The following is a 25,407-nucleotide window of genomic DNA, read 5'->3' as shown; positions in this document are numbered from 1 at the left end:
AGTCTAGAGTTGCATCTGTCAAATTTGATTATCCTTCAGTTCAATGTATGCTCTTCTTGCACAGTACATAAGCATATTCAGTATTACCAGAATAACAGATAAGACAAATGTTTTAAAATCCACCATTAACACACGTGATTTTTATATCCCATTGTGTGACCATGAAGAAGGTAAAGATAAGAAGAAGCTTCACTTCCTCAGTGATCCTTGCCGACTGACAGTTATGGCTGAAAGGCTAGGGACCGCCAGTCAGTAGAGTGTCCTTTGTTTGTGAATATTGGATTTGTGGTCTGTAATTAAATATAACCAACCTGATCTGTCCGTTCAGCAATTTAGGTCATAAATACGTGCAGGAGGATCAGAAAGACAGCTAAAGGTGGGTGGCAAATGTAACAGTTGTTTAGATTGATAGGCCTTTTGAATGGACAAAAATTTATGGGGCGAGTGTAGAACTACGGGACAGGTTCCACGGACGAAATCAAACCCAACCTTTCATCTTGCTGGTCAGTTAGGCCTAGGCTAAATGAAACATAAAATTTTTCAGACTGGTTATCTTGTGTCTTATGTAGGCTACATCTTTCCATTATTTTTGGTGCAAAATATTCAGTTTTATGTACTCTGTTCCCGTCCCCCCAGTAGGAAACCGGAGCCTGTGGGTGAGAGGAAAAATACACCATTTAGAAAGGTAGGAAGTACATATATCACAACATAACAGTCAAAGTGAGACGTAGGCTAGTTCTTGAATGTCAGAAGCTACAATTATTTAAAGCATGAAAAATTTTCTTATTGATGACAGTTACAGGATTGATGACTGTTACAGGAATGAATTCTGACGTTACCTTTGTAAGACTAACCTAACCAAAAGTAAGGCTAAGAAAAGTTTATTTTTGCCAAAGAGATTAACATAAGATGTAGCCCTTGCAAATGGTTAGCTATAAGAAAAGTATCTCCTCAGGTGGTACACTGTAGGCATTACCAAAGGGATTTTGCATTGTTGTCCACCCCCTAGATGCTTGATGCTTTGTAGCCTTTTACTTTACCTCCATCCAGTTACTTCCTTCAGTCATGCTGTCCAACTTCTAAATATTACTCCTTATTGTAATTTTGGGGTTTTCTCCTAGTTCCACATGTAGATAGTTTACTTGTACTTGTTTCCCCTGGATATTCATTTATCTTAATGTCCAACCACTCCAACTCCCCTTTTCAGTGCTTGAACCACTGAATGGCCAAAAGTGCTTTGGCTTGACAGCCTAAATTTCTTATATCATAAATCGTAACCAAACCATAAGGAAGATTTCAAGGTTATACCACTTACCGTATTTTTATATCTTGTAAAGGTATTTTCATTGCCTTGGGGAAACACAAGTCTGTGAAGCATAAGCAGTAAGGACATGAAAACAGAAAATATCTACTAACTACATTATGGATGAAATAGGGTGATATCTGAGTGATATCTGGAGAGAGCTGAGGTTTACTAAAGACACATTAAGCTTGGTCTACTATATGCCGGAGAACATGGACACTGCCATGGAATATTGAAGTAATTGAGAAAGGCTGTTACCATAGGTTGTTATGGTTCATGACTGGAGTATGTGAGAGGATTGTATTATGAAAGCGGAATGGGCCGCGAGATTTGGTGCCCAAAGACTTGAAAAAAAGACTTGAGATCTCAAAAAAACTGAGATGAATTAGACATGACAGTATTGGGTAAAGAACTGTTAATCAGAAAAGCAGTAGATACACAAATAATGAGATGAAGACTTTGTAAGATGGCTGAGGAAATCTAGTAAAACAGGGACAGCAGAAGATTCAGAACCAAGAGGAACTTGGGCAGAAAGTTCACAAGACAGAAGAGAGTGGAGAGAACTACTTCATGTCTAACCCCATAAATATAAAAGCTGATGCAAAATGTTTATGATGATGAATCATCAGGCAGTGGAGAAGATTGGCTTACACTTCATGTTTAGTATTCCATGATGAGAAGTATATCATTTGTAAGGTGCATAATAAACAGCAGGTTATTCAAAGTTGTTCAGAGGGTAAATTTTTAATTGCTTAAAACTAAAGAAAATCAAATTATCAGGGTTTAGTGAATATGATATTGAATACTGTAAAGGACTATATAAAATTTTAAATGATATTTTTTTTTGGTACATCTGAAGTATTTTGTGCTCTCAGATAACATTTTCAAAACAATACTCCATGTACAAAAAGTGATAGGTCCCAATAAGGTATTAGGTATTTACAGTGCTTTAGAAAGATTTTATTTTAGTTCATATGTAGGACAGGGTCAAAGGTTTTGACATGAAAGAAGTTTTTAATGAAATTCTCAAATCCATAAAACCAGAATGATTTTTATACTGTTATATACAAAAGGGAACTGTTATATACAAAAGGGAGAGAAGCATAACCAAAATGAAATATTCAGATGTCAGATTTCAGTTTCAAGTAAGAGTGCCAATAAAAAAGTTTTCAACTTTTGTTTAGAAGTTTTGTTGGACAGGTTGGTTACATAGAAATGTTTTGATTAAAGCTGTCACCATGGGCTTTTGTGTATATGAGTTGCCTGTATGTTGGTGCAAGTACATGGGTTAATTTTTTATAATAATGGAAGTACATAATGTGAAATGGGGGACTGACAGGACTGCCTAAAATTTAGCATTTAATGCAGTATCACCAACAGTCAGTATCAACCAATACGGTAAAGCATATGATGTGAACTGGAGTTTCTGTTAAGGGTGAGACTTGGTAGGAAGCTAGTGCTTCCTTAAGACTTCACATGTCAACTACCAGGAAAGATAAAACTCTGTTGGAATTCCATGTCTATTAGTTGTAAATCAAAAAGTGTTGGTCAGCTATGAAAAAGCTAGGCTGCACTTGGCAGTTGAAGTTTTCCAAGCATGGCTTGGAGTAGCTGTGATGAGGGCAGTCATCTGTTTGTTTTTTGTAACAGGCAATGGTTACTTTTAGTGTAAAACAGTATGTTTTGACAAGATTTTACAATTCATTCTAATATAGCTTTGCTATGGAAGTCAGATGAAAAAATGGTTACCATGGCATTATCAAAACTGAAATGGTGATTCATTTAGTAAGGACTAGTCTAAAAGTGGCCATGAATAACTCTCCCCTGCTTTCAATTGAATTTTTGCAATACCTGCAAGCTTAAGTGAGTACTTGTGATTTAAGGGACCTTGTTTGTTGAACTTTATATATACTTAGGTGTAGTACAGTACGGTAGTTGTTCGTTAAACCTATCTACCTTTTTGATTTAAAATACTCGGAAGAATACAGGGAAGCAATGTACATGTAGCCCAAGCTTAATATATATAGATTCTGATGGGAAAGCAAATTATGTAGGGATATTTAACAATTGCAGCCTTTTATCTCCAGCAAAATTTTGATGATGTACTCTCACAAAAGCTTTACAAACTCTCTGATGAAAATTTCAGTGGTGAATCTTTATGTGATAGATCAGCACAACTTTTAACTTTCAAGATGCGTCTGGTTGGAGGAAAGTACGAAAGGTTGCTGAATCATAGAATGATGCCCTGTTTTTATCCATATAGCAGGATATTTTTCGTGACCTACAGCACAGGTATTATAAGAATTTTGGGTGGAATGAACACATACATCAGGATTGTCAGACTGAATAGCATAACTATGAACTGTTACAGCTTGTGAGGTCTTTAGAATCAGGGAATGGAACTTATTAGCTGTATAGTGGACCCCTGCCTATTCGTGCTTCTGGGTTCGCGGCTTCACCTATTCACGGATGTCTCTGTGGAACAAATATACACATTATTCATGGAAAATTGGCCCATTCACTGTATTTTTCATAGAGAAATATTCACGGAGCACTGTACCGTATTGTCATATAATTTTCGTGACTAAATGCACTTTTTGTGATAAAACTATTAAAATACTGTATTCAGGTATATTTTAGAGGGTTTTTTGGTGTTTTGAACTATCAAAATAGGCAGTTATCACCGTTTTTAGAGGGGTTTTAAGTATTCGCAGATTTGAGCTATTTGCGGGAGTTAGTGGTACACGTCCCCCCACAAATATATACTGGGGGTCAACTGTACTGTATAGGGAACAGTAGTTGTCAAGAATGGCACAATTAGTTTTATTTTGTATTATTAAGAATAGAATGACAAATGCATTAGTCATAAATCCCTTCCCAAAAGTTAAATTGTCTTGTGTTGTAACTTCTACAAATTTCCATCCCAAGCCAGATCCCTTTCCCCTTCATCATTATCATCTTTACATCTTGAAATTGTGAAATTAGCTGTATGGCATCAATTCATTGTACTGTAGTGGCTTTATGCTTGTAGTGATAAGTTTGTTAAAATGGAAGGAATTTCCTAAAAAGTAAAGATAACACCAAAGATTTGTTTGATTTTGTGAAGATGGGTAAAGCTGAATTTCTTTTCAGGTCCAGAAGTGAATGAATCAGTTCATTGTACTGTAGTGGCTGTATGCTTTTAGAGATAAGTTTGTTAAAATGGAAGGAATTTCATAAAAAGTAAAGATAACGCCAAAGATTTGTTTGATTTTGTGAAGATAGGTAAAGCTGAATATCTTTTCAGGTCCAGAAGTCAATGAGTTCCAATTCAACATAATGATGTAACAGTCTTCATTTCTTACCATTAACCAAGACTAGAAAGGAAAACTATCGGAAGTTATTGCAGTAATAAAATAATGGTAGTATCCTTTTATATGTGGTAGTTCTTGGTACGTAAGTATTCTAGCTTTCACTGCGTTGTATTTTTTTCTCAGATTGTTTTTTAAAAGTTATAGTTCCCACATCATCTTGAACTGATGGTTTAGTTCAGTTTTCAGCAGTTTCCAGGCCAGAAACTAAAATAATTTTTCATCTTTTCCTGCAATTGGATCATTTTGGGAATAATGGTTTATAATCTCTCAAAACCCCAAGTTAAGTATTTCCGAAAGAAAGCCAAAAGTCATAGCTGAGACTCACGCAACTTAGATTTGCTTGACAGCATGTATTTTTACCCATGTTTTGAAGAGTCAGTGGTGAAATTTTATATTTTTGGCATCAAGGGAGATCTGAAAAACTTATAGGTTTATGTAAAGGATTTGATGTTTGATAAAGCTATTAACCAATCCATGAGCTCGAGATGGTTTTAATAACTTCAAGTAGTTTAATGGTCATGCCTTTTTTGTTCAAGTATTCCTTCAAGCATTTTAAGTTTGGCTTGAAGTGTGGAATACTACAGTTCCTGTATTTCATTCAGATTTTGGGTTTCCCTTTACTGTATATAATGAAATGATTACCGGGCAGCTTTCGGCCTGCATGTAGGTAACAGGTAAGCTGAATAGATTGTCTCCCCGAGTTACCACAAATTTGAATTTATTATTAAGAAAATGAAACCATAAATTTGAATTTATTATAAACAAAATGAAATCATAACTCTGTCACTGATGGTATTGATTTGAACTCCTAAGGTGCTTGATAATGATTCCCAGAGCCCACTGTACTTGAGAATTTATCAAGAGAATATGTCTGAAATTTCCTAGAATATTAGGACTTCTGTAAGGTTGGTCTGGCACCTATAGCATTTCAATAATAATTTTGTTTTGCAAAAATAACATGACCATGAATTCAGTATTTGCATTTCAGAGAACTGTCTGATATCAGAGCTAAAGAGAAATGTACTATCAGCCAATCAAGCTAGGGCCTTTTAGGGTTGAACATGAAATCCATTACATAATTGCATAGGGCCACTGTTATAAGTACAGTATTCAGTACTGTACTGACAGGAGTAACATTGAAGAGAAGGAAAGCCCTGAAATTGTAAACTAACATAGAGTAGCCATAACTCAAGCAGTATAGAGTACTGTTAGCCTGTTAATCTTTCCTTAAAATAGAATGTCTGATAAGAGAAGGAAATTACTTGATCATGAAGCTATTCCTGGGAATGAGAGTTTAATGGCCTAGGAAAATAAGAAACTTCTATGCTGGTAATAACAAGCCACAATCAAAAGCTGACAAATCACAATCAAAAGTTGCTACAATAAACTGATAATCAGACAAATCATGAATTGTTCATGGTGTGGTTGTATTTGTATATTACATCCTGGTATTTTGATATAAGATTATTTGGTTTTTAACATAACATTGGAACTGGAATCAACACTGTATTAACAAAAGGTACCGTGATAACTTTGTGAAATAAATTTATATCTTCATTGAATAAACTTGTACATATTTTACTCTACTTTTTCTTGTGGAGTTTCAAACCTTTTTTTTTTTTTTGTTTATGTAATATTTGCAGTTAATAGGGATTTTCACAAGAAGGAACTTTTCAAACTATTTGACCAATTTATTTCAAATTCCGTGATTAGGTGTGGTGACTCACAAAATTGGAAAACTTATCTTGCGGTACCGACTCTTTAACAGACATTAATTAGCACCGCTGGTATTTTGTTTGATAAAAAAAATCGGTTAAATGCAAGCAAAGCAATGTTCTTTCCTTGGTAAACCATGCCTAACATTCTTTTGAGGTGATGTGGCAAATTGAAGATGGCTGTTTTTGTCATAGGTTTCTTGACAATGTGGCAGTCATACCAGAAGTGTTACACTAAAACACACTTTCCATTGTAGTAAACTGTTGGCTTAGGGTGAAACTTATTCAATATGTTTATACCTTAATGAAGAGTACTTTAATGAGTATATTGAAGTGTTACAATTTTCAGCTCGGTACTTACAATAATGAAGTCCTTGTATCATGGAGTAACTGACTGCTACAGGATGTTTTCTGTGGAGTTGTTTCTTGTTGATCAAAGTGTGGTATTTCTGTTACTTATTTCTATGATTACAAAGTTAAGTAGGTTGCACAACATTTCAGGGTTAACCACTGGGCAGTTTGCTTTTGTGAAGGTAGTAAATTCAACAAATGTTAATATCTAAGAATTCTTAGTTGGTTCTTGATCTTCTACTCCATGTACTGTACAGTGTACTGTATTTAATTCCAGCTTACAATATGCATTGCAATGTTACTCATTAGGCATCAGAAATCCTTAACATTTTTCATTAGTTGAGACTAGTAGGTATAGACTTTGAGTTACTAAAATCTACATAAGAGCTGTTTGGAGTTCAGGTTGTCAGGCTTGGCTAATGGTGTACTAGCAGGTATTTTCAATAAATAATATCCCAGAACCCGTAACATTAAAAAAATGTAAGTGTTGAACATTCTCAGATATGTTTTCATTTTAAGATGATACCTGTAATTGTTAAAAGGTTGGTAAAGGCCACTCGGGCAAAGAACTGCAGAACAGGTGATGTAGCAATGTTTACAAAGCACAAAAAACCCATTAATAACCCCATGGGTCCTGTTTAAGATGTACTTTTTTACAACAGTTGATGGATAAAACAAAATTTTTACCATTATCCAGCAGTTTTAATGTTGCCTTAAAATAGAACATCTGAGAGGATATAGCATATATACTCTAAACCTCGTGTTATCCATTTTTATCCCTTTTAATTTTTTTTTTTTTCAGGAACTAGAAGTCTTTCAAATACACCAGACTGATAAATGTTATTGGCAATCTTGGATGACTGTAGAGCTGTGGGGTAACGAAATTGCAGCTATCTTCCAGTACCCATTCTTGTGTAGTGCAGCCAAAGTAACGGGCATTATGTGCTGAATTTTTGTTTGGACAGTGACATTTGAGTTACTGTATATGCTTGCAAGACAAAGGAACTTCTTCCCATATGTATACTACCTCTGGGGTAGTGAAGATGTTGGCAAGTTCAAGATCGATATAAGTACTTACACTTCAGCTTGCCTACAAGGGGATGGCAGTAAGCTTTTGGTGAGACTTCCAAGTTAATTACTTTTATTAATGGGTGATTGCTATGGGTTTTTGTCTTTCAAGTAATTTTCTGGGGTCCATAATGTAGCACTTCAACACCCAGTTCTTTCTTTTTCATATCAAGTACAACACTACTAGTTTAGTAAATGGGCTCTTTGCCTTTATGATTGACTTGTTATATTATGAAGGTACTAAAGTTAGTGTAATACTTGTAACTCTTTAACAGCATTTAAGTTAGTGAAATTCCAAGACCTGCTGCAGTTTCTGGAAGCATTGTTAAGACAAAGTAAACTATTGATAGAGAGGATGCCTGCTAATACTTGTTCTGAAGTAGAAGTGTTAGTTTTGTTGAATAATTACTATTTTTCATCCAGGACTTGACCTGTTAGCTTAGTAATACCAAGAAAATGAGGCATGTATTGTCCTAGGCATTTGTCCTCTATACAGTAACTGTTCTGTTAGTTAATTAGTCTTGGCATTCTTTCAACCCCCAAAATCATTCAAAATATATAAAGTATTTCCTTATGGTAACACAGGAATCATTATAACCACCATTCCCATGCTTATTACCCTTCAAGTTTATAATAGATTATAAAGTGTACAATTTGGAAGATATTTTATTATTTTTGCCTTTAAGCACATAGTTCTGAAAAATCATTTATGACAGCTATCCATTAATTATACAGGTTGGAGTTGGGCAAATTAGGGCATACAGAATTAAAAGCCATGTTAATTTTAATATTAAGAGGAAGGTAGAACAATTAACTAGGACAGTTGATAACCATTAGTGTTGTATATTAATTTTCAGTTGACTATATAATGTTGACTTAAGTTGCTTACGTGGTTGTTGTAATTGCCTAGGTGGCAATTGAAGCTGCTTGGTTCCTAAGTTATCAATTGCATACACATGAGTGACTTATCTCTAAGGTTACAGTATAGTAGTACAGTATCTAAATTTGTATGGGTGTAAGATTTTGTTAATGGTCATATTCTGTGGTTAGCTTGGTTATCCAGGTTGTGACTATAAGAGGTTGTAGAAAGAAAAAATGAATTTAATTCACTTTTATTGACTTGTTCATACAAATTTCTCTTGTACATTAACTTTCATACAGAATGTCCTGTGTACAAAAAACCTGCTATAAAACCAGCAGACTGAGTTACCACTCCTTCAGTTCACTTATCACTTTTAACATGCAATTTGACAAAACTATTTATGCAATCAGGGTGTTACAGGTAGGATAAAAGTTACATATAAGCTGCAGTGTACGTATCTAATGATTATACAAACCAATTTCCCTATTTGTCATGTGCAGCTGTGATAACCAATTATCTGACTCGAAGATATCAAACGTTAGTTTTCTTTGTCACATTCGATAATCAAATTATAATGCTACAAACCTTCATGCAGAGTTAAGCACAGACAACCAGTAGAAAGTAATGACGGTAATAGTGACCTCAATGCATTAAGCATACAAAAATGCTTGCCAAATCCTAGTCTCGCTAAATTTAAGCCCAAGATTTTGTTTCCTATTTATGTGTTGTTCAGATGCGACATGCTGTACTTTATTCCATTACTCAAATGTGATCTTTGTACTTCCTGCAGGGGGATATATTCATCAGAACTCAAGTCCACAGGAGTTGAAGCAATGTGAAACAGCCATGTGAAAAAGCAAGATGTCTGGGTTACATTAGTTACCAATTGGCCTCTTTTCTGACTAAGGTATTAAAGTATTAGTAGTACTCCAGTCCCAGCACAATTCAGGATTTTGTCCTGGACCACTGGGAACCCAAATGCTCTTCGAAAGATTTAGGTATAACAATAGTACCCATTTCTCTTGTTACTGCTATTATGTTTTTAGTTCACTACTTTTTAGCCCCAGAGAGTGCTGCTGTTTACTGCTTACTCTGAAATGGATGCAACTGCTTCTGTGGTGAAGGATATCCTAACGGTTTCATTTGCCGAGTCTCAGTTAGTTAGTTCTAAATGATTTGTTTAACCAGACCTCTGAACTCTTTTGAGGGCTAGCTATTTATTGCCTTGTTAGTCTCTGGTCTAAGGATATCCTAATTGTTTCATTTACTGCGTCTCAGAGGGCTAGCTGTTTATTCCCTTGATTAAAACTCAGTCCAGAGATTATGTCCCCTAGTCTATATTTATATATTTTTGTTCGTGTTACAGTCACCACAACTCCTCTACACCATAACGCCACTGTAGTCCAGAATACCAGTCACTTTACACCATTCTTCCTGGTTACTCAATTTGACAACCCATTGGCATAGCTTGCTATATTCAATGCTGGACTTCCCAAACACTTCCAGTAGAAGCTCACTAGTTGGACTCTGTTCTAAATTTCATGCCAAAAGATCTAGGTTTTGCTGCTGTGTTCTATGTTATCTTTCAAGCATTTCTGAACATAATTCTGTGCTTTGCCTTTTCCAGCTAGTGATACTGAACTCAGCTAATCTCAGTGCAGCTGTTGAAATGGAGCTTGCTGTTCCTGGCACATCTTCCCACCAATTGGGTTGCCCAAGTTTTTGTGGGCATAGTGAGATGTTATACAATGCAGGCACTATAGCTGACCTAGGCATGGACAATTCATGCTTCACCAGAGTTCATTCCACAATTTTTGCTTTTAACTGTCTCCTGGTCCAACTGTCATTATAGCACAGATCATGCCAGTCCTTCTGCAGTTACTATTTTGCTTGTCAGTCGTGGCACAGCTACTGTCCTATACTTAAACAGATGCAGGAGAGATGCTGCTGCTCAAGTACTTTTCTTGCTTTATCCTGCTGCTGCTCTGAAGTGGCCTCTCTCTGATTGCTGCAATCATCAATCCTAAGGGCTCATGGTTCATCATTCAAGCCATAAAACTGGAGGGGACTGGACACGATAACAGTTGCCACATGGTCTTACTATTATAACAGGGTGTCAAGACTGAAAAGCCTTGCAAAAACAGGTGTTGGGTCCAATACACATTACTACCACATGTATCAGCATGATGTGTTGTACTGTATTATTCAAGTTACATTAATGATAACCTTTACAGGTTAAATAATAAAGTTTAACTCTTAATTTGATCAAGCAACTAGTAACAAGAAAAGTTTGTATTTTGGGGACATCTAAATAAGCTTGAATGAATTAAAACTTTAAAAATTTAGTTTGATATGCATTACAATTCATTTATTAAAATGACCAATTACTACTATACAGCATTAAAATTAAACTATAAAAGTGACCTTTTGATACACATTAAAATTCATTTACTAAAATGAATGACCAATTACTACTATACAGCAATAAAATTAAACAACTATGATAGTGACCTTTGATGTGCATTACAATTCATTTACAAAAAAGATCAATTACTACTATATACAGCATTAAAAAATTAAACGAGACTATAAAAGTGGCCAAAAATTAATCAAGTACTAGTCTTTGTAGATAAAAAAGGAATCTACTCCCAATTTCCATTGCAAAATAAAAGGGTCACCTGCTCTGCTTACATTGCTAAGTCTTGTGTAGAACCACCTGACTTTTGCAGTTAATTAAAACCCTTGGACCAACATTCACCTTCCTGCTCTAATAAATATTTTTTGGGGCTTCTTCCCCTCTCCCCCAGGTCGTGTATACTTCACAGCAATCTGTATTGAAGAAATGGAAAATGAGGTAATTCATCCAACTGATTCATGTAGAAAATATTTCAACAAATTGACAATGTAAAATTAGTCAGCTTGTAATAAATGAGTTCAAGTGCAGCATATAAAAATAGTATTATTCTTCCATACTAGGTAATATCTAACTACTGTATCTGTAGTGAATGCATAATTAGTCAGCTTGTAATAAATGAGTTCAAGTGCAGCATATAAATAGTATTATTCTTCCATACTAGGTAATATCTAACTACTGTATCTGTAGTGAATGCATCAACACATAATAGTACCATATTACCTAAAGGGGCCACACACTGCTCTTGTCTGCTGTATGTTCACTGAGGGGTAGTTGCTTCCTTCTGTGTAGCCCAAGCAATAATTAAAACTTGAGGGGCAATTGCTTGCTTCTGCGTAGTCCATGCAATAACTAAAACTTGCTCAGCATTGCTGTGAAAAAATTTTATACTTTTCATTTTATTGCATTATGAAAATATAAATTGTATTTATCCAATTTCAAGGTAAATTATTTCAAAGATTCTGCTTCTATAAAACTATTTTTCAGAATATTTCAGAAATACAGCTTTTACTTTTCTCTGTTCCATATAAATTCAAATCTAAAGCAGTTGTGCCAATATTGAATACGAAATGAAATTTATTTCAAAATTAAATGCTACATAAACCACAAATTTTCAACTGACTTCACAGAAAACATTTTAATCTATGCAAACCTGGAAAAAATGTGAAATTTTTACATCACATGCGAATGTGGAAGAACGACTACATTGCCAACCACCCCTTTCACATGTAAAACCAGCAGGCAAGAGAAAAAAAACAAGTGCACTTGTCAGCACTGTACGTATCTATTGAGGGACTATTTATAAAACTCAAACAAATAATCACTGGGGTTGAAGGAAGAATGAAAAGCAAAATCCATTTTCATCAAGAACAAAAAAATCATCAAATATCAAGACTAAAAATGATCTTGCACAACATATTCCAGGCTTTCACAGAACCTTCACTGGCTGACCTGATTAACTGGTCTAGGAAGACCAATAATTAAGAGATTAAAACAATAATAATATACTGTTTCAAATCAAAACTGATCTATTCATGTATGCTAAAATTTCTCAATTTATTAAAGCCATTAGCTCCTGAAGGCTGTCCTTTCCAGATTTACCAATTTAAACTAGTCTATCTAAAGAGTAAAATTTCATTTCTATAAACCAGCAAATGTGAATACCAAAAAAGCACAGGCCATAAAAAACAGAACAATTCAAGCATCCATATGTGCATATACTGTATGCATAAATGTATACTGACATCAACATACATATATACACAGTATACACTTGCATATAAGATGTGCCAATAAATGGCATACTTGCCAATAAAAACTAACTAACATAGAGCAAAACCATCCAATCTACAGTTCCCTGCCTGCAAAGGGGATTAAATTTGACCAAATTCAATATTTCCTCTTTAAATGTTACCATACACTATTCATATTTACTTCCTATAAAAGGAAAGGGAATAATCAAGAATGTGTCCACAGCCAAACAACAGTAATGTTTTTGGGTAAAATACATACATATACAGTGTGAATACAAACACATACAGAAAATTTGTATATATATATACAGTAGGATCCCCAATAATATGACGTTCCTTAGATAAATTAACCTGTCTGTAGGTTACAATTATGACCAAATTTTATTGACTAACATTCCAAAACAAGTGGAAATGACATGAAAAAATCCACCCTCTTCTTTTATCCATGTGACCAACCGAATTTCAAGCACTAAGACACTGCAGAAACATTTTACCACAATTCTCAGAAATGTTCAAATTGCACTGAGAGAAAACCACCACCATCCTTTAATCCATGTGCAGCCAAAGTGCTAAAGAAAGCGAAGCATCTGTAGAGTTGCTTCAATATCACTAGTTGGCAAGCCCTATGGGAACTGAGCAATGCAACAGTAGTCTTGTTAAAACAAACTTTAGCATCACTAGTTATCATGTGTTCATAATGCTTAAAAAAATTATGTTACTGCTTTATTCTTTAAACTTAAAAATTAAAAAACAACAGAATATCATATTCACATCACACAAGGTTTCCAGAAAATACTAGTAATCTGCAATAAACTTGGGAGGAGGGAAAAATAAGGTCCAAAAAAAATTTAGGATTATCATGAGAAAACTTGCTAAAGAAATGGTAGGAAACTGAACATCTGTATGATTGTACAAATCTTCATGTTGATCTTGCAACCATGTGCAGGCATAAACATAACTTTCAAAGCCAACATATTCTGGAATTTAATCCTTATAATTGATATGAAAATTATCCGATTGTTTCAAACCTGAAGTAGCTGTGTGATTCTAATTTATCTACATACCTAATGACTCAACTTAAGTTAACATAAAATGTTCAGCAAACCTACCTAAAAAAAATTCTGTGAATGAACCTACATTCCCTGAATTACGTCAGTTAAATTTTTGCTAGGATTAAAACTATATCAACAAAGTATCAAAGTATTAACCTCTCTAAAGAACATTACACTTGGAAAACCTGCATTTCTTTGACAATTTTTGTTTAACTATAACCATTAATGATTACACTTTATGAAGTGGCAGACCATTTCAATTAATGGTGACTCTTTCATGGATAACAAATACAGAACCCCTTTAGCAATTCTACCACATTTCTTATTTAGCCTCAACAATTCTGAAAATATAGTATGTTATTTATCATGGATATAGCCCTGGCAATAAACAGCTTGTCAACAAAGTGCGTAAGTCCTAGTTAGAAACAGCTAATGAGGACCCCATGTATATACATACGTGCGTGTGTACTTATGTATTTGTGATAGCACTGTAAGACTGTAAGACACAAAAAAAAAGCAAAGCAAATGCTACTATCAACCAACAGACCAGCATAATAATGAAATGAACTCCAAAGGCACATTCATACAAACTTCTATTATCTCAACTCACCATAATGGCCAATCCCGTCGACACCCACTTAAGTGAACGAACACCTTAACATGTTCACAGACCTGAAGCACCACCACAGTTGACGTGCCCAAATGACTTCAGGTGAAAACTTGTGATGCTCGAAATACACTGGACATGCCCAAAATGCTTGAGGTGCTAAAATCTTAGTATCAGGATCACTTCACAGGTCAAAAACAAATAAGACATCAAAAAGACACTTACCCAACTCCTATAGTCACAAAATTTTCTGCCATAAATCAAGTGAACTCATAAATCACAAACCCAAGTCATTCATTAGCCCAAGGAAAGGATGAAACATCACATAGTACTTCAGAAGGTTGGCCATATGATTATCAGCATCTTTTGTGTTGTGGGCAAAATCTGCAAGCTTCAGCCAGGGTTAACAAGAAAGTCCATGTACAAGTTTCTTTATGATCAAACTGAGCACTTTTGACACCTCTCCATCGCACATATACTTCAAGAGAATTACCATTTAAACACTTCAAAATAGAATAGCCACCTGTTTAACAAGACCATGCTAGATCACTTCACTTGAAATCATTCGATTAAGTTGTACACAGCAACACATCCTATTTTCTTAAAATATTTGTTAAGAACAGCCTTTGTATATATTTCCAGACTTGAATGTCATGTTTTTCAACAGCAACCGTAAGTAACAACATCCAGTTTTCCCTTCCAAAAGCAGCATTACCATAAATTACAACTCCATAAACCAAGAATTTAGTAACTGCAATTACTACAGCATAATGAGTTTACTTTCAAAGAAAGATATGGGATGTGCCAAACTTTTGCATGATATAAAAATGCCATACTGTATTTCACCAGCTGAAAAAAACAAGTAAAATTTAATCACCAACTATCCATTTTCCACTGAATGAAGCTGCATCACATTTTAAAAAATGTCAACCTTCCACAATGAATACCAGACATCCTTCCATATTTACATCCAAAATAAAATATTTTTAATCAGCACGATATGAAACATTCAGTCAACAACACAATGTTATAAACATTACCCATAATAAATAAAGTTCCAAAAGTTTTGCAATGAAGTACCAACCATTCCATACAATGTATAAACACCAAGTACTTCTCAGAAATCAATGGCAACAAAATACCAGTTCAAAATCATTGACAACAGGAAAATATGTGAATTAAAAGTTAGATAACTTGAACAGTTTGAGGTATCTTTGAGTACTCTTTTGAGTTTGGCTGTTGCTAAAAATCTTCCTTTAACAGAATAAGAATGCCAGAAGCAAGGCCAATTGCTTTAAACTGAACAGTATGAGAGCAATATTACACGAAGGCCATATTTAGGACAGGGCTAAATAGCACGTGAGGAAAGAACACAAATTGCTGAAGGACACCTTTGCTGATATGATTTTACTATTCAACTACTCAAATAACTTGAACACATCAGGACAAAAAGTCAATAACTTGTAAAGGAAGTTTCAAAAGAAAAACCACTTGTGCAAAAGAGCAAGTCTACCTCCTTTACTAAAATCTAAAAAATGTTCCTATATAAGCAGAAGGCATTTAAAGGCTTTAGAATGAAATTAGTGGCCAGTTCCTTTGAGTTCAAGAATCAGCTAGACCTGAACCCCTCATAATTGCAGTTACATTATGCCTTGCATAGCATACTGCAAACAGTACTCAAAATGTTCTGTGGTGTCTCCAGATGTATTGCTTCCTGTTTTTTACTTTTCATCCGCTCCTTTGGTCTCTAAAACACTTATCCATCATACTTCATCTTTACATTCACCTCCCCTTTAAGAACAAAATATTTTGGAGAGCCCTACGAGTAAATGTGTGATTCAGTGGTCTCATTAAACTAGTTTATAACCAATAAATAGAAAGTCCTTTGCAGTCGGGTTATTTGCACTTGGTTCCCAATATCTATTCTTAACGTCACCCTATCAAATCATTAAGCACTGAAAAGCTTACTCAGACCTCCCAGTTACAATTATTATATTGTATGAAGCTGGCCCAAATGTTTTTTATGATAAATTTAATCATTTAACCTTATTTAATTGCAACTCTTCAATTATTAATATTATTATTAGGCTGTAATGTATTTACTAGTAAAATAATTGGATAGCCTGGAGAGATTTAAGATCCTAACAAATTTTCCTTAAGAGGTTTGATTTCGAGACTTGATATTCATTCTTATTTTAAAATTGAACAACCGTATAACATAAAATTTAGATTTTATATTCATTTACGATATATTTTAAAAGACTGGGCTGCTGAAAGTGTTCTTTCTCTCTTTCTGCTTCTGGTGGAATACACACAAATGTACTAAATTCAAAGTAATTTGTATTTTTCATAATATATGAACAATTTTACAATTTCTCTATTTTTGCTTCATACTATTCATAAGCAACTGGCCACCACATTTTTGTCTGACATGGCTTGGGGGGGGGGGGAAACAGTATGAATCAAAGCTAATTACAAGAGATAGTTTTGTAGAAACCTGTGTCTTTTGTATGATGTTATGAAAGATATCCTTGTAATTGCTAAGACCAATAAGTTTACAACCACACTACTACATGTACCTCGAACAAAATTGCTTTTATGTCAATATAGTTTTTAAATCAGTACCTCAAATATTGTACCCCACAAACATCTGCAATACTTGTATCAAAAGAAAGGCACTTTAATAACTGAATAAAGTGCCCATAACTTCCAATCGGAGCAAAGCACTGGTCCTGCTTGACAAATAAATGATTCAGTGATACTGGGATACACATAACTGACCACAAGTCCTGACACCGGCCAACAAAAATTCTAATCATGCACAGTATTACCTGAAATAAATAACACTACTGAAAAGGTTTATTCCTTGGTCTGAGCCTTGAGCACTTCAAAACCACCTTCAAACATAACATTCTATACGCCTCTCTTTTACCGAATATAATTCACTGCACATTACCTGTGCAAAAAGCACCAAGAAATTTTAACTACAAAACCAGAAATGCAGTAACTAACTCTGTGTACACAAGATTTTACTCAATTTACAATCTCAAGTTACTGAAAGATAAAAAACTTCTTTCTCAAAGTAAACCACAAGCGGTCATTAAAAGACACAGGTCAAACACCTTACCAGACAAAAAGACAAACACAAGTCAATTAGCAAACAACAATGGACAGAAACATTTATGCCTATAAACTAACACACATCATCAGATAAAAATGCTAAGGAGAAACCACTAACTATGAGACTTGTATTTTGTTTGCAATGTTGCAAATTCCACTAAGAGAAAAATAAGCAATGCACAACTGCAAATAACTTGGTCATAATGCAACTTGATATTTGTAACACATGCATTCTTCCAATAGAAAAACATGTTAATGTAACTGACAAAAATATCAAAGTTTGTGACACATGAAAAAAAAAAAAGGACAACCACGATGTCCAAGTCTATGACTATCATAATAGTATACTTCAAAAAAGAGGAGAAAGTGAGGATGAAAATTAATCATAATTTACAAAACAAATTATGTTAACAGAAAACTATAACTTAACAAAGCACATATATAAAATCATGGAATATAGGTGAGACTAGTAATCCAGTATTACATTGATAAAACGGGAAACAATGTCACTTGTTTACCTGAAAGAGAAAGACTTTTATTTCTATTGAAAATGAAATAAAACCATACGGATTTTCTACAACTGGAAAATCTACAAAGAACCAGATATATCATTACGCTCCACTAAAAGGCAACAATACAGACACCAAAAAAAATGAAAGTCCATGACAAAAGGCAATAATAAATTGGCACCACTACCCTCGCCATCAAAAGTGACAAACTGAAACATTTTCCTGAAAAAAGCAAGAAATATTGGATACAGTATTTAATATACTACTAAAATCCTTGTTCTACAGTCAACTTTGGATCAAACTCTGTAACATAAGCTGTGATAAAGATTCCCATAGAAAACATGAAAAAACTAAACCACATTAGGTACTATACTCTGCAAACAAAACAGTAAATATAAAACCCAAAAGGCTGGTTTAGCTTAAAATTTAATATATCCAATAAAAACTAGAGATTTCTGGTTCAGAAACAAGTATTCACATCCACAGCAATCTCCAAAGTTGCAAATAGGTATACTGTAATCTTAAAACAAAGGATTAGCAAAAATAAACTTGAATGTCATACTACTTTGATGTGAGTGAGGACAAACTTCATTACTTCATGAAAAAGGTGCAACTAAAAAGCTGGAAATTTTAAGTCACTCTTTTTACTTAAAAGGAACTGGAACAAAGGTTATACAAGGAGCAAAACTAAACATATCCTGTTACAGTGCATGAAAGGTGGGACACCCAGCAAAGACCCTTGGTACTGGGTAAAATGCATTAAAAGACTAAATAATAATTTTTCTTGGTATGGAGTCCATAAATGCTACATTTCAATTAAATTCAATGTTTCGAATAGTTTATATTCTCAAATCAATGTCTAATGAAATCTGTAATATCCAAAGAATGATTGCTCCCCAAAATGCAAATGCTCCTTGAACAATATCCACAATCTACCTAAACAACAGAGTAGAAGATTCCAAATTTGTTGAAACAATCAAAACGTGTACCATTAACAGATCAAATTTAGTGCTGAAAAGCTTCTCTAGCTGAGCAACACTTCATCCACTAACTCACTGATAGTCTAGAGATCACTACAGTCAACTGTTCCAAAAAAGCCCACTTTGCCCGTATACCCGCAAAAGGTTGGTGACTTGAATAACTGGGAGCAGTTATTCAAATTAACCTGCACGAGAACCTCACAGGCAAAGATCCGAAATAATAAACAAGCTGATACACAATATTGCATATATCACCATATCACATATTAGGGAATAAAAAAACTTGGTAAAAATGTCTAAGATTAAGGAGGGAACAGTACAACAATCATTTAGGTTCCTTACTCAAAAAATAACCCACTGCAGAATCATCATGAAGAACTCATCTGCACAGGTAGTGCAGAGTAACTAAGCTTCTCAACACGTCTACTGCCATTTTAGGCAGTACGCCAACAATTCTGGATTGAATTAGATGTTACAACTTCAGAAGGCCACTGGGACAACATAGTTCCTTTTAAGGTGCTAAAATCTTTTTATGTAAGGTACACTTGTGATGAAACACTCTACAGACCAAGCTAAGAGGTCACTGAATTGCAGTGGAAGCTTCAACAAAAGCAAACGTCCACGTGAGGAAAGAATAAAACATAATAGAAGCACATAAGTTTAAAATAAAATTAACAGCAAATAAAGCTGCTGTGACAAAGTGGTGGGAAGGTAAAGCTCATACAAAGGCCTTACACAAACTACAACCTGGTCTTATGACAAGGTCTGCGAGCTCCATGGCAACTTTGTCAACTTCACCCTTTCTGCCTATTATTGTATAAACCTCAATGTCACTGTACTTCTTTGTAATGCACTTTTCACCTTCAATTGTATAGCTGTTGGCCCTTGTCCCAGCAAAATCTGTCCAAATTTAGCTTTTTTCCTTTGACTATTCAGTCTTTACTCAAAATTTACTTATAAATTTGGCAAACAAATGCTTATATACATAAAGTACTGCAAGTCATAGAAACTAAGAAAGCGAAAGTCTTGTGAGGAATCACTGACGCAGAGTAAAACCTGAAATACAAGTTTACAAATCCTCATGTCCATTCAATGTTTCTTGGCCAGATAACTCTAACACGCTTGTTTCCTGCACCAGGCTTGTATTACTGTGATGTCCAAGGCCTGCATATGAAACAGACAGTCTGTCGTACACTACTAAATTTCTTAGTGTTGCAGATGCTGTACCAGTTGCCAACTATTCAAGTATCGGTAAGGCCTGCCCACCTGTACTGACATGCCATCATAACTTGATTGTGTTGGAACCTTTTCTGGGGCAAGAGAAGACAATGGAAGATGTCATTCCCAATTGCCTCAGAGAATGGCAATGCCTCAAGTAAGAAAATCTTTCCATGGAGTACTCAAGAACTCAATCCAGTAATCACCTTATTTCATGAAGGTAAACATACATTCAGAGAGTAAAATGATTACCCAGGTCTACATAAAAGTTACCTACCAACATCATGGATATCACTTGCCAAAAAATCTTGAATACATAAATAAATGAATAAACACACCAATAGGCCCAGCATTATTATATGTAAAGAGATGGGAATCCAGAATGGCAGAAGCTTGTCTGTTGAGCCCACCTGATCATGGAGGAGAGATGGCAAAAAGCTTTAGCAACTCCATAAAAACAAAAATACATACCAAGGCAACCAGGATCTACAAAAGTGATTTCAAAATCTGCAGAACATCAAGCATTTCAAAACTCATCTGTCAACTTTATGTGAAAACAAAAACTACCTTCCAAGTATCCAATTTTGAAGAAAAGAAATGAGTTAGTTGGCCGCACACATATCAGACAACTAACTTTTATTCAAATAGCTGCTTATCTTGGTGACAAACTGGACCCATCTTACATCATATAACCTTCTATTAAAACACATATCTCAATCAATCCACAGTTTCACAGAAATGCAAATTTCAAGAAAATTCCAACATTGCTGACATAACCTTTTTGTAAATTTTCCCATGAACAGAAAAAGTTTTGAGGCTAAACACTGCAGAGTACATGCTGTTAACATGAGTATGGTTAACATTATACAAGAAAACAATGCAATCCTTGATAATAAACAAAATCAAAATAGCAGAAAAATTCCATCCCCAGTGTACAAAGTACATGCTACATGTGTTAAACAGGTACACAGCTGTATGTGCTGTCCACCAAAGAACAGGACTAACATGAGAATAAATAAAATTAGTAATAAAATATGAAAGGCATAAAATACCAATATCCACATGAATACTCTGATTATAATAAAAAGAATAAATTCTAAAATTTCATAAAAACCAAATTGCCCGTACTCCTGCACAAAGCATGTCTGCATGGTAGCCAAGACATTTAATATCTTTCTCTCCAAGGACAATTTCCACACTCAATGACCAGCAGATAAGTTTATAAACTGATTTAACAGATGAAAAGAGGTACAACAAAGCAAGACTAACTTGTCAAGAAGCCAAAATACCACTTGCAAACATTTGTATACAATGAAATTTTAAACTTCAACAGTACTTTTTACTCTTCCCAAGATTCAGTTCTAATTTAAAAATCAGTATTAACTGACTGCTGTTTTTATAAAATTTACAAATTTAAGGAATACATCAGAAAACTGTTCAACACAAAGACTCCTACAAGAAACTGCTTAAAATAAGATAAAAAGCATTACTAAATATATGCTATACAAAATTCAACAATTAACTATTATGAAGAAAAAAGCTCAAATACTCTCAGCATTGAAAGGAAAGCATTACCTGACAGAAAGTAGGTTTTAAAAATTTAGTCCAGATCTACACTATAAACCATCAGCATGAACAAATTCTGTAACTCCATTACCTTCTGAAAGACACAGGTCACCTTTTTCAGTTCTTGATGCAGGATCTTGACAAAGCTATTGGGACCCTCCTTCCCTGATTCTAAAAAGTCAGATGTCAAAACTATATTATGAATATCTTCATAAAGGGAAAGACTATCTTTCTATATTTCCCAAAAACTTCTCACTTAAACTCCTCATTCCTCAAATTCTTACATTTGCAGGAAGATAACAGAAACACATTTGCAGGAAGGTAACAGAAACAAATAGGCCAAGCTAGAAGGGGGAAAATTTTTTTGCATGGAAAGTAATAGGTCTAAAAAGGCAACTAGAGCCATCCTAACAGCTGGAAAAAACAGGCTTGCCAATGCAAAATTTCCTAAAGATGCCTGATAAAAGCAATTTTACATATAGTAAACTGTATACTGTACAAACCCATCAGTTATATAAATGTCTTATTCACTGAGCCTTTACAAAATATAGACAACAGTCCTAAACACCAATTAGATCATCATCTGCTGTCTGGCTGGCAGCAAGTGTGCAAGTACTTGGACCTCTGGTTTCATGTAGGTACGAACTTTACTTCTCTTAATGTCAGCAAGTCTCTTCCTTGACACTCACAGATAATTTTAGCTAATTCATGCCTAGATCAGAGGGTGGTCAGCACTTTATGGTTGCAAAGGATGATCCCTTTCTCTGTCCTGAGTGTCTCCACCCCAGCTCTCCTCCAAGTGTACAGAAGTGGCTGGTCTTCAAGTGGTGAATCATCTTTCTTCACCCTGAGATCCTATTCAGGAACCTTAAGAGAACTGGTTTTCAATCTCATGTTGTCTGATGAGGAAGTCCATTCACTTGGTTTCTTCAGGATGTGCAGCCCTCTCCATCAAACCCAGCACTTACAACCTGCCTTGCCTGCTGATCACTTGCCATAAACATCTGGAGCAGTTAACATATCTCTTAAGTCTTTCCTTTCTTATTTAAAAGAAGTCTTCAACACATTAGCTCCAAATACTTTTTTTTTTTTTTTTTTTAAAGGTAACATTAATGACCTACTCCAGCTTCAGGTGGGGTGGCTCTGAATCATGTTTGGTTATGCTCTGTTGTTTCACATTATCAGCCTTTCTGGTGGAAACTGTTAATATCTTTTGTTTGTTTATTTACCATCTATAAATGCAGACCTCTCACTTTACAACATACATCTGGTCTCCACAACTACAGCTACAACTCAGTTCTTCATAGCATCAGGACATTTGCTAATATCAAGTACATAACCTCTCAATCAGACCCTTCATTCCACTCAAATACTGTACTCAGGTTTTCATTTTGCAGCTTGAGCCTTTCGGTAACTGCAATTCTGGTAATTACATAAGTGCTATGTTTGTACATCAAACAAATGTACAATGTTTTTCCAATTTGCATAAAAACTCATCATTTACATATACTGTCTCTCCTCCAAGCCAACTTGCTTCTACCTTCCATCCCTAAGACTACAAAAGTGAGGTTCTTACCTACAAGGACCGGGAGGTATAAGTACACCCTACTGTCAACCAGCCATGAGATGATTTTACAACTGGTAGTTGAGAATGGAATGTCTAGGATTTGTGGAGACATGCATTAAGCAATAGTATATATGATGTATTAAGTATGAAAATTCTGCTTAATAAAAAAATTGGTACATGTCCACAAAATCACAGTTTTATGTACATTGAAGATTAGTAATCAGAAGTTTGTAATCAGCACACAATTACAATCGCAGAACAAAACCGTATCAGAAGGCCTACTTTGATAACAATTTCAACAAAACCTCCAAAAAGCTTTCAATAAATTTTGAACTTACCCAGTATCTTGCCAAATATACAACGTGGAAGCAAAATAAAGTACATATGCAATATTCGCAGGAACATTTTAGAAATATAAAATAACCAGACATCTTATTTTCCTCAATATATGCAAATGTGATTGACAATGATGAGTTAAACAATTTTTTTTACTTAAAATCATATAAAACACAACACATTTCTGCAAGATGTGAACAACTTACCTCCAAGAGAATCCAACCAAAACGAAGACAGTTGTGACCTTTACTACTGACAAAAAATATCTGAAGACCTGAATAGCAAGCATGTTTTACCCAGCATTCAATTACAAAGTACAACCTAGTAATAAACCATTTAACACAAATGTCAAAAGCCAGAGGTTTAGCACAACACGGATCTAAACTACTTAATACTTCCTCCAATCACAGAAAATGCCACCTGGAATATCTACAAAAATTTCAACTGTGTGTAAATAAACTGGTCCAAGACACAGCCCTCTTCTTGAACCACACAAAATAGGTTACTCCATAGACCCAACCATTACAACTGTCATGGGTCACTAGTAAGGAACCTGAATTATTAGCCAAAAAGAGAAAGGTTAACCTTTTTCATCAGATTTGAAAGAATGAAATTGTATTCCATGCAACAAAAAAACAGCTTGCTCACACAAAAATCCCATTCTCTTCATGAGCAAAACAAATTCTGATTATTCATATCACCAAAATAATTGCAGAAATCATCCACTAAATCATTTTCACTCTGATCTATTCACCTATAATAGAAATACATTTCTCAATAAAAATAGCCATCCTCAAGGCTAAAGCAAGTAATTTTTAAATTTTTTCCTAAAATAACTATTCATTAAGCATCCCTTTTTATATCCCCAAAATATACAAACCATTCCTATTCCTAGGACTTATACCTTCTTGTGATATTCATGAACTGCAAACATTCTAGTACTTAAAAAAATTGCAACTGTAAATGGAAACGGATCCTCACCACAAATTTAATGAGCTTAAAACGCCCCTCCTTCAGAAGAACATTTCAAAATGATATGCTTCAACTGCAATAGTTTCCAGTCTCACATTCCTTTTAATACAGATTCAAGTGTTTTCATCTTTAAGTTTGTATGGCAAACCTGTAACAGGATATTTCTTAAATAACTTTTCTTCGCTGTGAATGTTGTGCAGACCTCAAAATAGCATTTTTATGTAGTTGCATATGCAACAATTACGTCTGTCTAATGACTGAGGGCCCATTAACCAAACTGAGCTGAAGGAGGGCCTATAAAATTATCCGAGTAAAGATTTTCACAGTGGTCTGGTCAAACTAATTTTTAAAACAAGACAGGTTACTACCATGGATAATTTGGTAACACCATAATTAATGTCAAGGTCTACCATACAGCTTGAAGTATAAGCAGCACAATAATTTGGAACTGCATATAATTGAAAGGAGGGTATATCCAAAATTTATTAGACATAAAACAGAAGCATTACTGGTAAAAAAAATAAAAAATAAAAAAATTAATAACATAATACGGTGGTCTAGGCATTTGCCTAGAACATGAGTTCAGTTAAAATTAAAATACTTTTCTGAAAAACAGACTTTCTTTCAAAATCAAGCAAGCAAAAATTTCTCCTTTAAAAAG

General features: G+C 34.6%; 2 long non-coding RNA genes across 2 annotated transcripts; one reads left to right on the top strand and one right to left on the bottom strand.

The window, feature by feature from the left end:
- The first annotated feature begins 238 nt into the window (after nucleotides 1–238).
- LOC136848728 (uncharacterized) lies at nucleotides 239–7,659 on the top strand. Its single transcript, XR_010856106.1, has 3 exons — nucleotides 239–376; nucleotides 4,590–4,704; nucleotides 7,525–7,659. It is a non-coding gene; the product is annotated as an uncharacterized lncRNA (long non-coding RNA).
- Nucleotides 7,660–8,886: 1,227 nt separating this feature from the next.
- Nucleotides 8,887–15,327, bottom strand: LOC136848727 (uncharacterized). The gene is made up of 3 exons (XR_010856105.1): nucleotides 14,482–15,327; nucleotides 11,789–11,937; nucleotides 8,887–11,481 (listed from the first exon to the last, which is right to left on the bottom strand). It is a non-coding gene; the product is annotated as an uncharacterized lncRNA (long non-coding RNA).
- Nucleotides 15,328–25,407: the final 10,080 nt, after the last annotated feature.

Source organism: Macrobrachium rosenbergii, chromosome 19 (genome assembly GCF_040412425.1).
Source record: "Macrobrachium rosenbergii isolate ZJJX-2024 chromosome 19, ASM4041242v1, whole genome shotgun sequence".
Classification (NCBI taxonomy): Eukaryota; Metazoa; Arthropoda; class Malacostraca; order Decapoda; family Palaemonidae; genus Macrobrachium; species Macrobrachium rosenbergii.
This window is presented reverse-complemented; position numbering and strand designations above follow the sequence as displayed.